This window comes from Salmo salar, chromosome 27, assembly GCF_965601325.2.
Source record: "Salmo salar chromosome 27, fSalSal1, whole genome shotgun sequence".
Taxonomy (NCBI): domain Eukaryota; kingdom Metazoa; phylum Chordata; class Actinopteri; order Salmoniformes; family Salmonidae; genus Salmo; species Salmo salar.
In genome coordinates this window covers 16,750,603-16,764,851 of record NC_138317.1, presented here as the reverse complement: position 1 = coordinate 16,764,851, position 14,249 = coordinate 16,750,603, and the positions used below count along the sequence as shown (strand labels likewise).

Sequence of the window (14,249 nt, the reverse complement as noted above, 5' to 3'; positions counted from 1 at the left end):
CTCCTCATTCCAATTTCACTGGGATCTTGATCATACTTTATTTACACCAGGATGGCTGAGTGGTTTAGACATTGGAATTAAAGTCCAATGAACAGTATGTTCTTCTGTGTACCAACCCCATTCCTGGAAAAAGTTTACTTTGGATGTAATCAACCCTCCTTTCACTCTTTTACATTTAGCGTGGATCGAATCTGAAAGAAATGACAATGAAAAGTTCTTCCATTTTGACTCAGCTCTTGTTAATCTTTTAGAAACACCTGGATGGCAGTGTGTTTAAGGCGTTAGACTCATGATTGAAATGAAAATGTTCTGGTTGGTTCGAGACCTACATCTGGTAGAACGTTTGATTTGGATGTAGTCAAGTTTTATTTACATATTGTCTGGATCAAACCCAAAAGATCTGACTGTGTGCTCCTTATTCCATTTTGACTGGGCCCTTGATTTTGTGCTCTTTACACCAGGATGGCCGAGAGGTTAAGGCGTTGGACTCAAGATCTAATGGACATATGTCCTTGTGGGTTCGATCCCCACTCCTGGTAGAAGTTTGTCTTTGATTTGGACGTTATCAATTGACCTTTCACTCAGTGGAAATTTGTTTGGATCAAAGCTGAAAGAATTGACGTTGTTTCCCATATTCCGACTTGACTCAGCAAGTGTTTATCCTTTAAAAACACAAAAGATGGCTGAGTGTTTAGGCTGTTAGAGTCATTATCAACTTAATTGTTATTATTTTTGCTTCGAAACCCCATTCTTGTATTAAGTTTGATTTGGATGTCAACAAGTCTCGATTAGATATTGTCTGGCTCAAAGCCAAAAAAACTGACTGTGTGCTCCTCATTCCAATTTCACTGGGATCTTGATCGTACTCTATTTACACCAGGATGGCTGAGTGGTTTAGACATTGGAATTAAAGTCCAATGAACAGTATGTTCTTGTGGGTACCAACCCCATTCCTGGAAAAAGTTTACTTTGGGTGTAATCAACCCTCCTTTCACTCTTTTACATTTAGCGTGGATCGAATCTGAAAGAAATGACAATGAAAAGTTCTTCCATTTTGACTCAGCTCTTGTTAATCTTTTAGAAACACCTGGATGGCAGTGTGGTTAAGGCGTTAGACTCATGATCGAAATTAAAATGTTCTTGTTGGTTCGAAATCTACATCTGGTAGAACGTTTGATTTGGATGTAATCAAGTTTCATTTACATATTGTCTGGATCAAAGCCAAAAAATCTGACTGTGTGCTCCTTATTCCATTTTGACTGGGCCCTTGATTTTGTGTTCTTTACACCAGGATGGCTGAGAGGTTAAGGCGTTGGACTTAAGATCCAATGGACATATGTCCTCGTGGGTTCGATCCCCACTCCTGGTAGAAGTTTGTCAATGATTTGGATTTTGTCAATTGTCCTTCCACTCATTGGAAATTTGTTTGGATCAAAGCTGAAAGAATTCACTTTGTTTCCCATATTCCGACTTGACTCAGCAAGTGTTTATAAATTAAAAACACAAAAGATGGCTGAGTGGTTAAGGTGTTAGAGTCATTATCAACTCAATTGTTGTTCTTCTTGCTTCGAAACCCCATTCTTGTATTAAGTTTGATTTGGATGTCAACAAGTCTCGTTTAGATATTGTCTGGCTCAAAGCCCAAAAAACTGACTGTGTGCTCCTCATTCCAATTTCACTGGGCTCTTGATCGTACTCTATTTACACCAGGATGGCTGAGTTGGTTTAGACATTGGAATTAAAGTCCAATGAACAGTATGTTCTTGTGGGTACCAACCCCATTCCTGGAAAAAGTTTACTTTAGATGTAATCAACCCTCCTTTCACTCATTTACATTTAGCGGGGATCAAATCTGAAAGAAATGACTATGACAAGTTCTTCCATTTTGACTCAGCTCTTGTTAATCTTTAGAAACACCTGGATGGCAGTGTGTTTAAGGCGTTAGACTCATGATTGAAATGAAAATGTTCTTGTTGGTTCGAGACCTACATCTGGTAGAATGTTTGATTTGGATGTAATCAAGTTTCATTTACATATTGTCTGGATCAAAGCCAAAAGACCTGACTGTGTCCTCCTTATTTCATTTTGACTGGGCTCTTGATTTTGTGTTCTTTACACCAGGATGGCCGAGAAGTTAAGGTGTTGGACTCAAGATCTAGTGGTCATATGTCCTCGTGGGTTCGAACCCCATTTCTGGTAGAAGTTTGTCTTTGATTTGGATGTTATCAATTGACCTTTCACTCATTGGAAATTTGTTTGGATCAAAGCTGAAAGAATTGACGTTGTTTCCCATATTCCGACTTGACTCAGCAAGTGTTTATCCTTTAAAAACACAAAAGATGGCTGAGTGTTTAGGCTGTTAGAGTCATTATCAACTTAATTGTTATTATTTTTGCTTCGAACCCCCATTCTTGTATTAAGTTTGATTTGGATGTCAACAAGTCTCGATTAGATATTGTCTGGCTCAAAGCCAAAAAAACTGACTGTGTGCTCCTCATTCCAATTTCACTGGGATCTTGATCGTACTCTATTTACACCAGGATGGCTGAGTGGTTTAGACATTGGAATTAAAGTCCAATGAACAGTATGTTCTTGTGGGTACCAACCCCATTCCTGGAAAAAGTTTACTTTGGGTGTAATCAACCCTCCTTTCACTCTTTTACATTTAGCGTGGATCGAATCTGAAAGAAATGACAATGAAAAGTTCTTCCATTTTGACTCAGCTCTTGTTAATCTTTTAGAAACACCTGGATGGCAGTGTGGTTAAGGCGTTAGACTCATGATCGAAATTAAAATGTTCTTGTTGGTTCGAAATCTACATCTGGTAGAACGTTTGATTTGGATGTAATCAAGTTTCATTTACATATTGTCTGGATGAAAGCCAAAAAATCTGACTGTGTGCTCCTTATTCCATTTTGACTGGGCCCTTGATTTTGTGTTCTTTACACCAGGATGGCTGAGAGGTTAAGGCGTTGGACTTAAGATCCAATGGACATATGTCCTCGTGGGTTCGATCCCCACTCCTGGTAGAAGTTTGTCAATGATTTGGATTTTGTCAATTGTCCTTCCACTCATTGGAAATTTGTTTGGATCAAAGCTGAAAGAATTCACTTTGTTTCCCATATTCCGACTTGACTCAGCAAGTGTTTATCCTTTAAAAACACAAAAGATGGCTGAGTGGTTAAGGTGTTAGAGTCATTATCAACTCAATTGTTGTTCTTCTTGCTTCGAAACCCCATTCTTGTATTAAGTTTGATTTGGATGTCAACAAGTCTCGTTTAGATATTGTCTGGCTCAAAGCCCAAAAAACTGACTGTGTGCTCCTCATTCCAATTTCACTGGGCTCTTGATCGTACTCTATTTACACCAGGATGGCTGAGTGGTTTAGACATTGGAATTAAAGTCCAATGAACAGTATGTTCTTGTGGGTACCAACCCCATTCCTGGAAAAAGTTTACTTTAGATGTAATCAACCCTCCTTTCACTCATTTACATTTAGCGGGGATCAAATCTGAAAGAAATGACTATGACAAGTTCTTCCATTTTGACTCAGCTCTTGTTAATCTTTAGAAACACCTGGATGGCAGTGTGTTTAAGGCGTTAGACTCATGATTGAAATGAAAATGTTCTTGTTGGTTCGAGACCTACATCTGGTAGAACGTTTGATTTGGATGTAATCAAGTTTCATTTACATATTGTCTGGATCAAAGCCAAAAGACCTGACTGTGTCCTCCTTATTTCATTTTGACTGGGCTCTTGATTTTGTGTTCTTTACACCAGGATGGCCGAGAAGTTAAGGTGTTGGACTCAAGATCTAGTGGTCATATGTCCTCGTGGGTTCGAACCCCATTTCTGGTAGAAGTTTGTCTTTGATTTGGATGTTATCAATTGACCTTTCACTCATTGGAAATTTGTTTGGATCAAAGCTGAAAGAATTGACGTTGTTTCCCATATTCCGACTTGACTCAGCAAGTGTTTATCCTTTAAAAACACAAAAGATGGCTGAGTGTTTAGGCTGTTAGAGTCATTATCAACTTAATTGTTATTATTTTTGCTTCGAAACCCCATTCTTGTATTAAGTTTGATTTGGATGTCAACAAGTCTCGATTAGATATTGTCTGGCTCAAAGCCAAAAAAACTGACTGTGTGCTCCTCATTCCAATTTCACTGGGATCTTGATCGTACTCTATTTACACCAGGATGGCTGAGTGGTTTAGACATTGGAATTAAAGTCCAATGAACAGTATGTTCTTGTGGGTACCAACCCCATTCCTGGAAAAAGTTTACTTTGGGTGTAATCAACCCTCCTTTCACTCTTTTACATTTAGCGTGGATCGAATCTGAAAGAAATGACAATGAAAAGTTCTTCCATTTTGACTCAGCTCTTGTTAATCTTTTAGAAACACCTGGATGGCAGTGTGGTTAAGGCGTTAGACTCATGATCGAAATTAAAATGTTCTTGTTGGTTCGAAATCTACATCTGGTAGAACGTTTGATTTGGATGTAATCAAGTTTCATTTACATATTGTCTGGATCAAAGCCAAAAAATCTGACTGTGTGCTCCTTATTCCATTTTGACTGGGCCCTTGATTTTGTGTTCTTTACACCAGGATGGCTGAGAGGTTAAGGCGTTGGACTTAAGATCCAATGGACATATGTCCTCGTGGGTTCGATCCCCACTCCTGGTAGAAGTTTGTCAATGATTTGGATTTTGTCAATTGTCCTTCCACTCATTGGAAATTTGTTTGGATCAAAGCTGAAAGAATTCACTTTGTTTCCCATATTCCGACTTGACTCAGCAAGTGTTTATAAATTAAAAACACAAAAGATGGCTGAGTGGTTAAGGTGTTAGAGTCATTATCAACTCAATTGTTGTTCTTCTTGCTTCGAAACCCCATTCTTGTATTAAGTTTGATTTGGATGTCAACAAGTCTCGTTTAGATATTGTCTGGCTCAAAGCCCAAAAAACTGACTGTGTGCTCCTCATTCCAATTTCACTGGGCTCTTGATCGTACTCTATTTACACCAGGATGGCTGAGTGGTTTAGACATTGGAATTAAAGTCCAATGAACAGTATGTTCTTGTGGGTACCAACCCCATTCCTGGAAAAAGTTTACTTTAGATGTAATCAACCCTCCTTTCACTCATTTACATTTAGCGGGGATCAAATCTGAAAGAAATGACTATGACAAGTTCTTCCATTTTGACTCAGCTCTTGTTAATCTTTAGAAACACCTGGATGGCAGTGTGTTAAAGGTGTTAGACTCATGATTGAAATGAAAATGTTCTTGTTGGTTCGAGACCTACATCTGGTAGAACGTTTGATTTGGATGTAATCAAGTTTCATTTACATATTGTCTGGATCAAAGCCAAAAGACCTGACTGTGTCCTCCTTATTTCATTTTGACTGGGCTCTTGATTTTGTGTTCTTTACACCAGGATGGCCGAGAAGTTAAGGCGTTGGACTCAAGATCTAGTGGTCATATGTCCTCGTGGGTTCGAACCGCATTTCTGGTAGAAGTTTGTCTTTGATTTGGATGTTATCAATTGACCTTTCACTCATTGGAAATTTGTTGGGACCAAAGCTGAAAGAATTGACGTTGTTTCCCATATTCCGACTTGACTCAGCAAGTGTTTATCCACTAAAAACACCAAAAATGGCTGAGTGGTTAAGGTGTTAGAGTCATTATCAACTCAATTGTTGTTCTTCTTGCTTCGAAACCCCATTCTTGTATTAAGTTTGATTTGGATGTCAACAAGTCTCGTTTAGATATTGTCTGGCTCAAAGCCCAAAAAACTGACTGTGTGCTCCTCATTCCAATTTCACTGGGATCTTGATCGTACTTTATTTACACCAGGATGGCTGAGTGGTTTTGACGTTGGAATAAAAATCCAATGAACAGTATGTTCTCATGGGTACCAACCCCATTCCTGGAAAAAGTTTACTTTAGATGTAATCAACCCTCCTTTAACTCATTTACATTTAGCGGGGATAAAATCTGAAAGAAATGACTATGACAAGTTCTTCCATTTTGACTCAGCTCTTGTTAATCTTTTAGAAACACCTGGATGGCAGTGTGTTAAAGGCATTAGAATCATGATCGAAATGAAAATGTTCTTGTTGGTTCGAGACCTACATCTGGTAGAACGTTTGATTTGGATGTAATCAAGTTTCATTTACATATTGTCTGGATCAAAGCCAAAAGACCTGACTGTGTCCTCCTTATTTCATTTTGACTGGGCTCTTGATTTTGTGTTCTTTACACCAGGATGGCCGAGAAGTTAAGGCGTTGGACTCAAGATCTAGTGGTCATATGTCCTCGTGGGTTCGAACCCCATTTCTGGTAGAAGTTTGTCTTTGATTTGGATGTTATCAATTGACCTTTCACTCATTGGAAATTTGTTTGGATCAAAGCTGAAAGAATTGACGTTGTTTCCCATATTCCGACTTGACTCAGCAAGTGTTTATCCTTTAAAAACACAAAAGATGGCTGAGTGTTTAGGCTGTTAGAGTCATTATCAACTTAATTGTTATTATTTTTGCTTCGAAACCCCATTCTTGTATTAAGTTTGATTTGGATGTCAACAAGTCTCGATTAGATATTGTCTGGCTCAAAGCCAAAAAAACTGACTGTGTGCTCCTCATTCCAATTTCACTAGGATCTTGATCGTACTCTATTTACACCAGGATGGCTGAGTGGTTTAGACATTGGAATTAAAGTCCAATGAACACTATGTTCTTGTGGGTACCAACCCCATTCCTGGAAAAAGTTTACTTTGGGTGTAATCAACCCTCCTTTCACTCTTTTACATTTAGCGTGGATCGAATCTGAAAGAAATGACAATGAAAAGTTCTTCCATTTTGACTCAGCTCTTGTTAATCTTTTAGAAACACCTGGATGGCAGTGTGGTTAAGGCGTTAGACTCATGATCGAAATTAAAAATGTTCTTGTTGGTTCGAAATCTACATCTGGTAGAACGTTTGATTTGGATGTAATCAAGTTTCATTTACATATTGTCTGGATCAAAGCCAAAAAATCTGACTGTGTGCTCCTTATTCCATTTTGACTGGGCCCTTGATTTTGTGTTCTTTACACCAGGATGGCTGAGAGGTTAAGGCGTTGGACTTAAGATCCGATGGACATATGTCCTCGTGGGTTCGAACCCCATTTCTGGTAGAAGTTTCTCTTTGATTTGGATGTTATCAATTGACCTTTCACTCATTGGAAATTTGTTTGGATCAAAGCTGAAAGAATTCACTTTGTTTCCCATATTCCGACTTGACTCAGCAAGTGTTTATCCTTTAAAAACACAAAAGATGGCTGAGTGGTTAAGGTGTTAGAGTCATTATCAACTCAATTGTTGTTCTTCTTGCTTCGAAACCCCATTCTTGTATTAAGTTTGATTTGGATGTCAACAAGTCTCGTTTAGATATTGTCTGGCTCAAAGCCAAAAAAACTGACTGTGTGCTCCTCATTCCAATTTCACTGGGCTCTTGATCGTACTCTATTTACACCAGGATGGCTGAGTGGTTTAGACATTGGAATTAAAGTCCAATGAACAGTATGTTCTTGTGGGTACCAACCCCATTCCTGGAAAAAGTTTACTTTAGATGTAATCAACCCTCCTTTCACTCTTTTCAATTTAGCGTGGATCGAATCTGAAAGAAATGACAATGAAAAGTTCTTCCATTTTGACTCAGCTCTTGTTAATCTTTTAGAAACACCTGGATGGCAGTGTGTTTAAGGCGTTAGACTCATGATCGAAATGAAAATGTTCTTGTTGGTTCGAAACATCCGTCTGATATTAAGTTTGATTTGGATGTAATCAAGTTTCATTTAGATATTGTCTGGATCAAAGCCAAAATATGCACCAGGGTGGCTGAGAGGTTATGGCATTAGACATATGTCCTCGTGGGTTTGAACCCCGTTTGTGGTAGAAGTTCAACTTTGATTTGGATGTTATCAAATGTCATTTCACTCGTTTGGATTTTGTGTGAATCAAAGCTGAAAGAAATGATTGTGTCCCAGGTATTCCACTTTTACTCAGCACTTGTTTATCATTTAGAAACACCTAGATGGCTGAGTGGTTAAGGCGTTAGAATCAATATGAAATTATTGATTCTTCTTGTTGGTTCCAAACCCCCTTCTGGTAGAGAGTTTTATTTGGATGTAAACAAGTCTCATTTAGATATTGTCTAGCTCAAAGCCAAAATAGCTGACTATGTGCTCCACTTTGAATGGGCTCTTGAAAGTACTTTATTTACACCAGGATGGCTGAGAGGTTTAGGTGTTGTGATTAATATCCAATTGCCTACATGTCTGTGTGTGTTCAAACCCCACTCTTGGAAGAATTTTGACATGGATGAAATCAACCCTCATTTACATTTAGTGTGGGTTAAAGATGAAAGAATTGACAATGGATGGCCGAGAGGTTAAGGCGTTGGAATTAAAATCCAATGGACTACGTGTACGTTTAATCCCCACTCCTGGAAGAAGTTTGATTTGGATGTAATCAACCCTAATTATATTCATTTGCATTTAGTGTGGATTAAAGCTGAAAGAAATGACTATGACAAGTTACTCTATTTTGACTCAGCACTTCAGGTGTTTATCCTTTATTAACACCTGGATGGCAGTGTGGTTAAGGCCTTAGACTCATGATCGAACTGAAGAATGTTCTTGTTCGTTCAAAACCCCCTTCTGGTATAAAGTTTCACTTTTATTTGGATGTAATAATTTAGATATCGTCTGGCTCAAAGCCAAATATCTGTGTCCTCCTTATTTCACTTTCACTGGGCTCTTGATTGTACTTTATTAACACCAGAATGGCTGAATGGTTAAGGTGTTGGATTTAAGAGCCAATGGACATATGTCCTTGTGGGTTTGAACCCCACTCCTGATAGAAATGTACCTTTGATTTAGATGTAATCAAGTCTCATTTAGATACTGTGTGCTCCTTATTCCATTTTGACTAGGATCTTGATTGTACTCTATTAAAACTAGGATGGCCGGGAGGTTAAGACGTTGGATTAAGATCCAATGGACAAATGTCCTCGTGCGTTCGAACCCCACTCCTGGTAGAAGTTTGATTTGTATGTAATCAACCCTCCTTTTGCTCATTTGTATTTTATGTGGATAAAGGCTGAAAGAAATGTCTGTAACCCCTTTTTCCACTTTGGCTGGGCTCTTGAGTATATTTTAGCTACATCAGGATGATGAGAGGTTAAGGCGTTGGACTTAAGCTCCAGTGGACATATGGTTTTGAACCCCTCTCCTGGTAACACGTTTACCTTTGATTTGGATGTAATCAACTCTGATTTGGACTTTGTGTGGAACAAATCCAAAATAAATGACTATGTCCACTTTGACTCAGCACTTTTTAGTCTTTTGGTAACAGCAGGATGACCGAGTGGTTAAGGCATTGGACTTAAGCTCCAATGGACATCTGTCCGCGTGGGTACAAACCCAACTATTGGTATAAATGTTTACCTTTGATTTGGATGTAACCCAGTCTCATTTAATTTCTTTGGATATTGTGTTGCTCAAACAAAAGGTGACTGTGAATGAGTCATAATAAATGGCAGGGAAACTGTCCATTGTTTTCCCACCACTCATTCTTCACATAGGGTGGTGTTTCATCCAGGCTTACCCTGCAGTGAAGTTTTGATAACTGTGTAAACCTCTCTAGGACTAGGTGACTTTTATCAATATATTTGTGTGTATTTACCCAGAAAAAATGAAACGCTAATTAGGCTATCATAAAGAACTACAAATGCGATGATCTGTACGAGACTACCGAATCAAGGCAAAGATAAGAATCTCTGTTAGCCAAATGTAGTAATAAATAACTTGGCAAAATATCTTTAAAATGGACAATTCTGTGCAAATTTTAAATTGACACAATACCCGTTAGCAAAGTTGTCTGCTAGAGATGAAGTGCAAGAGCTTGCAGGGATTTGTTGTTTTGCATGTCTACTTTGACGCTAATAAGCATGTTCAAATCAGAGTAAATAGAGCTGAATATATTGACCAAAAGTCACCTTGTCCAAGAGAGATTGCTGTTATCAAAACATCACCCCAATAGTCAAAATGAACGGTGGATAAATGATCGGAACCATTTGTTTGACCGCTAGATTATATGGGTATTACGACACCTCCACTGTGTGGCTCTACAAAGACTCTCATAAGACCGAAGTGTATTTAAGTGATTTCAATGGGTTCCTAAATTTAGATTTACCCATTTCACAGGATAAATAGGAAAATGCTTTGACAGGAAGTTAATGGCACTGTCAGATAGTGGACTTTTCAGTAAAAGATATCTGCCTGCCTTCTTGCATCCACCATATTTGGTGGCAGCGGTGGTAAGGAAGTAGCTGGCATGAGCCTTTGCGCTTGTGCGAGCCGGAACGGCTCATAGGTTAAGAGCCCATCTCCTGTTTCTGTAGCGTGAGGTAGCTTAATGTACAAGTACACCCCCTGGACAGGATGCTAGTCTATCACAGGGACTTACCCAGATCCAGCTCCTTTATGCTGAGTGCCAAGCAGAGATGCAGGGATTGAACTCTCAACCTTCCAATCTCAGGGCGGACACTAACCACAAGGCCACTAAGTTAGGTGGGATGAACGTTAATGTCCACGTTGAATGATTAGAGCGGAATGGGCACATTGTTAAGAAAGACACTCCTTGTGGTGTGTCCTGACATAAGTTCACAATCACAGGTACATAGAAAAAGTTAGACATAACAGGCAGGTGGACTCATTTTGTCATCAACATGTTTATTGATTTTAACCAAATGGACTGGTGGCTAGCTACAATGGTAGATCCAAGCAGGAAGCGTGGCGAACTGACAATCAGGCCATTTCTTTCTCTCTTTACGTCCACTGTGAATTGCAAAGGTGGTGAAGATGTGGCAATGAACCAAAAAACATTTGGAATCCTTCTGACAGCATTAGGTTTTAAAAGTTGAAATGTAGAAGGGAAAAAAATTATGAAAGCTCCAGAATCATGCAGTAGGTCAGTCAGCATACGTTATCTATGAATGAGTGACAGTCTAGCAGATGAAAAGAAAGGCTCAAGTAAAGGTCTGGGCCATATTCAGTACAGACTTACAGCAGTTCTAAGGCCTGGTGCTGCAGCGCCCCTGTGAGTCGTGGTTTTCAAAAATAGTCAATTAATGACTTACGGAGTTCGAAAGACCTGATTGAATGCAGATATGGATTTCACCAAACATGGGCCACAACGAATGAATGACATCCAATCATACAAACCAGAATACACAGGGATCCCCCACAATGACAATTACAAAAAAACATACAAGGGAGGGACCAATAAAATGTGATAAAGGGCTCCCTGAAATAAAAATCATATTGTATTTCAAACATCAACAAAAGGGTTATTCTTACAAGCTAAATGCAAAATAATAATTCAAAATTTGGTTTAGCATCCAAAATCATAGGACAATACTTTGCAAAGGTATCTTTGCTCCAGTTCAAAAGGTTTGAAGGACAAGTCACTCACACCGAAATATCAAGGTACACACAGTACACACTCAAAGCATGTCCCATAGTGAATAGTATAATAAAAAAGAAGAGCAACTTCAAATCAGAATCGTAACAACCATGTACCCAGACAGGTCATCTGCACAGTGTTGAAGTGTTCTGTTTTCACAGGTGGCCTAATATCACAATAACCAGGACACCATCTTTTTGGACATTGGCTGATGTCCTTTTCATTACATTGTCACCATTAAAGCACCATAAAAGATGGATGACATTGTACATGTATGGACAAATGAACAGTGCAGTGGATAATAACATGAACTATCAAGAAATGTATTTAAGACATGAGCGATAACTTACCATAGAACCCTCATATTCAAATCTGAACCTTGAAGCCACTTCCACTGCTTTAAAAAAAAAAAGTATTATTCTTTCCCTCTAATCAGGGACTGATTAAAACCCGGGACACCAGGTAGGTGCAATTTATTATCAGGTAGAACTGAAAACCAGCAGTACTCCAGACCTCCTGGGTAGAATTGAATACCCCTGCCATAGAACAATGTCCTTCCTAGTCATCTTTCACACCTGAAAGTATTGTGCTCCTTCAAACATGTCACTGGTTAATACCAACAGTTTCACAAAACATTCAGGAATGTTTCTCTTGCTTTTAAGAATGCACATTTCATTTTGGGGTACTTTCTGAAATATAGTTTTCCCTGAACTATTTACATGTGGGAATTTGATAGGGCTAAATTGGAATGTTTCTTACAGAAGAAACATGAAAAGCAAATGCATAAGCATGGTAGCAATTGAAAGTGAACAGATAGAAGATGGAAAATTTTGACCAAAAGTTGAGGACACAACAGTTTACCTGACAAGACTGAATCCAAACATTACACTTGATTTTATATGCATTTTACACTTACTGTACTTTGCCACATTTGTTGATAAAATCTGAAAATACTCTGGATACATCCAATAACATAAGAATATTCCTGGAAAATGTGGGGTCGGTGCAACATAAGGGTTTGAGTGAGAGGACTATCTGGTGAGGACAATCTGTGGCCAAACACCTCTCCAAAGTGTGCACAGTTACTAAGTAATTTCAATGCACTTTTATGACTCAAAGAAGAGTCGTCAACTATAGGGTGCTTTTTTTTTAGCTCTCCTAGCTGTGCCATTGAGGAACTAGAGCAAGCACACTTGTAGTCGTTTTGTTTGGAACACAACCCTGCATCCACGCCATCACACAATTACTGTTTATGCAATCCAAAAACAGACCATTATAATTTGAAATCTGGGTCAGGTGGGCATAATTTGAAAGCTTGTTCTATTGCCAACATCACTAGCTAAGTTATAAAGTACAATCTCACAATGTTAGGCTTTCACAAGGCAATTCAGAGAAACGCATAGTAATTTTGGTGCGCATAGAAAGGAGTCAAGTGCATTCAGTTGGGTGAACTGCAGCAAATTTTCTTCACAATAGAGAAACACAGGCTCATTCTGTTCAGAACCACCCAGGTTCTGAACAGAATGACGCCATGTCATCTTGTAACTGTACATCAAACAGTGATCATAAACGTTGACACTGTATATGACATGAGTTTTACGATATAGAAATGTGAAGTGCACATTTGGACTCACGGGTGTTTGGCTTGCTTGATGGACATCAAAACAGTATTTATTATCTTCAACATCTCATCTTTCAAAATACATTGAGACCTCTTAAATGTAAAGCATTTCCCTCACAAATTTGCCAAAGTTACCCAATTAGCGGGAGGGATGGGTGCAACTTCTTCTCGTGTGCACTACTCAAGTTCAGAACGGCTGTCAGTCAAAACCCATACAGCACTGTGAAGCACAGAACCTGAGCTCTGACGTCATTTATAGCATGTTACTCTACAGCCACTGCATTCCAATTTAGTTGCTTAACAGGCATTTTTCAACCAATATACAGGTATGAGTGTAACAGGTTAAGACAGGGCTTTGCAAAATGGTTTTGTTCTCTTGTATTTGTGTTTATGTGAATAGATGTGACATTCAATAAAAACAGTGAATTCTATGGGATCTAAGTGTCAATGAAGACATTATTTGGTCACCTCCCATGTACAGGCAGCATGCAACATGTTATATAGCTTTAAAGCGATAGTTTTGCTAGCGACAACTTGCTAGTGATCTAAGAAAAGTTAAATATCTTAAGTGAAACACACCATGAGTAAGAAAATACATCGCCTATTTCAAAGTCAGGCTGAGGAAAAACGCAAGTACAATTACTATTATGTACAGTGCATTTGGAAAATATTAAGACCCCTTGACTTTTTCCACATTTTGTAACGTTACAGCCTTATTCTAAAATTGATTAAATATTATTTTTGTCTCATTAATCTACACACAATACCCCACGATGTCAAAGTGAAAACAGAATTTTAGAAATGTTTGCAAATGTATAAAATATTAAAAACAGAAATACCTTATTTACATAAGTATTCAGACCATGTGCTACGAGACTCGAAATTGAGCTCAGGTGCATCCTGTTTCCATTGTCATCCTTGAGATGTTTCTACAACTTGATTGGAGTCCACCTGTGATCAAATCATGTCCAATCAATTGAATTTGAAAAGGCACACACCTGTCTATATAAAAGGTCCCACAGTTGACAGTGCAAATCAGACCTTTATGGTAGAGTGGCCAGACGGAAGCCACTCCTCAGTAAAAGGCACATGACAGCCTGCTTGGAGGCACCTAAAT

The 14,249-nt window shown here is 38.6% G+C and overlaps 5 non-coding genes across 5 annotated transcripts; all 5 read left to right on the top strand.

Annotated features, from left to right (window-relative positions):
- Positions 1-456: 456 nt before the first annotated feature.
- trnal-caa (transfer RNA leucine (anticodon CAA)) lies at positions 457-539 on the top strand. The gene has a single exon. It is a non-coding gene; the product is annotated as a tRNA-Leu (tRNA).
- Positions 540-1,286: 747 nt separating this feature from the next.
- On the top strand, positions 1,287-1,369 carry trnal-uaa (transfer RNA leucine (anticodon UAA)). The gene has a single exon. It is a non-coding gene; the product is annotated as a tRNA-Leu (tRNA).
- A 1,577-nt stretch (positions 1,370-2,946) lies between these two features.
- Positions 2,947-3,029, top strand: trnal-uaa (transfer RNA leucine (anticodon UAA)). The gene has a single exon. It is a non-coding gene; the product is annotated as a tRNA-Leu (tRNA).
- Positions 3,030-4,605: 1,576 nt separating this feature from the next.
- On the top strand, positions 4,606-4,688 carry trnal-uaa (transfer RNA leucine (anticodon UAA)). Its single transcript has one exon. It is a non-coding gene; the product is annotated as a tRNA-Leu (tRNA).
- Positions 4,689-7,095: 2,407 nt separating this feature from the next.
- On the top strand, positions 7,096-7,178 carry trnal-uaa (transfer RNA leucine (anticodon UAA)). The gene has a single exon. It is a non-coding gene; the product is annotated as a tRNA-Leu (tRNA).
- The last annotated feature ends 7,071 nt before the right edge of the window (positions 7,179-14,249 follow it).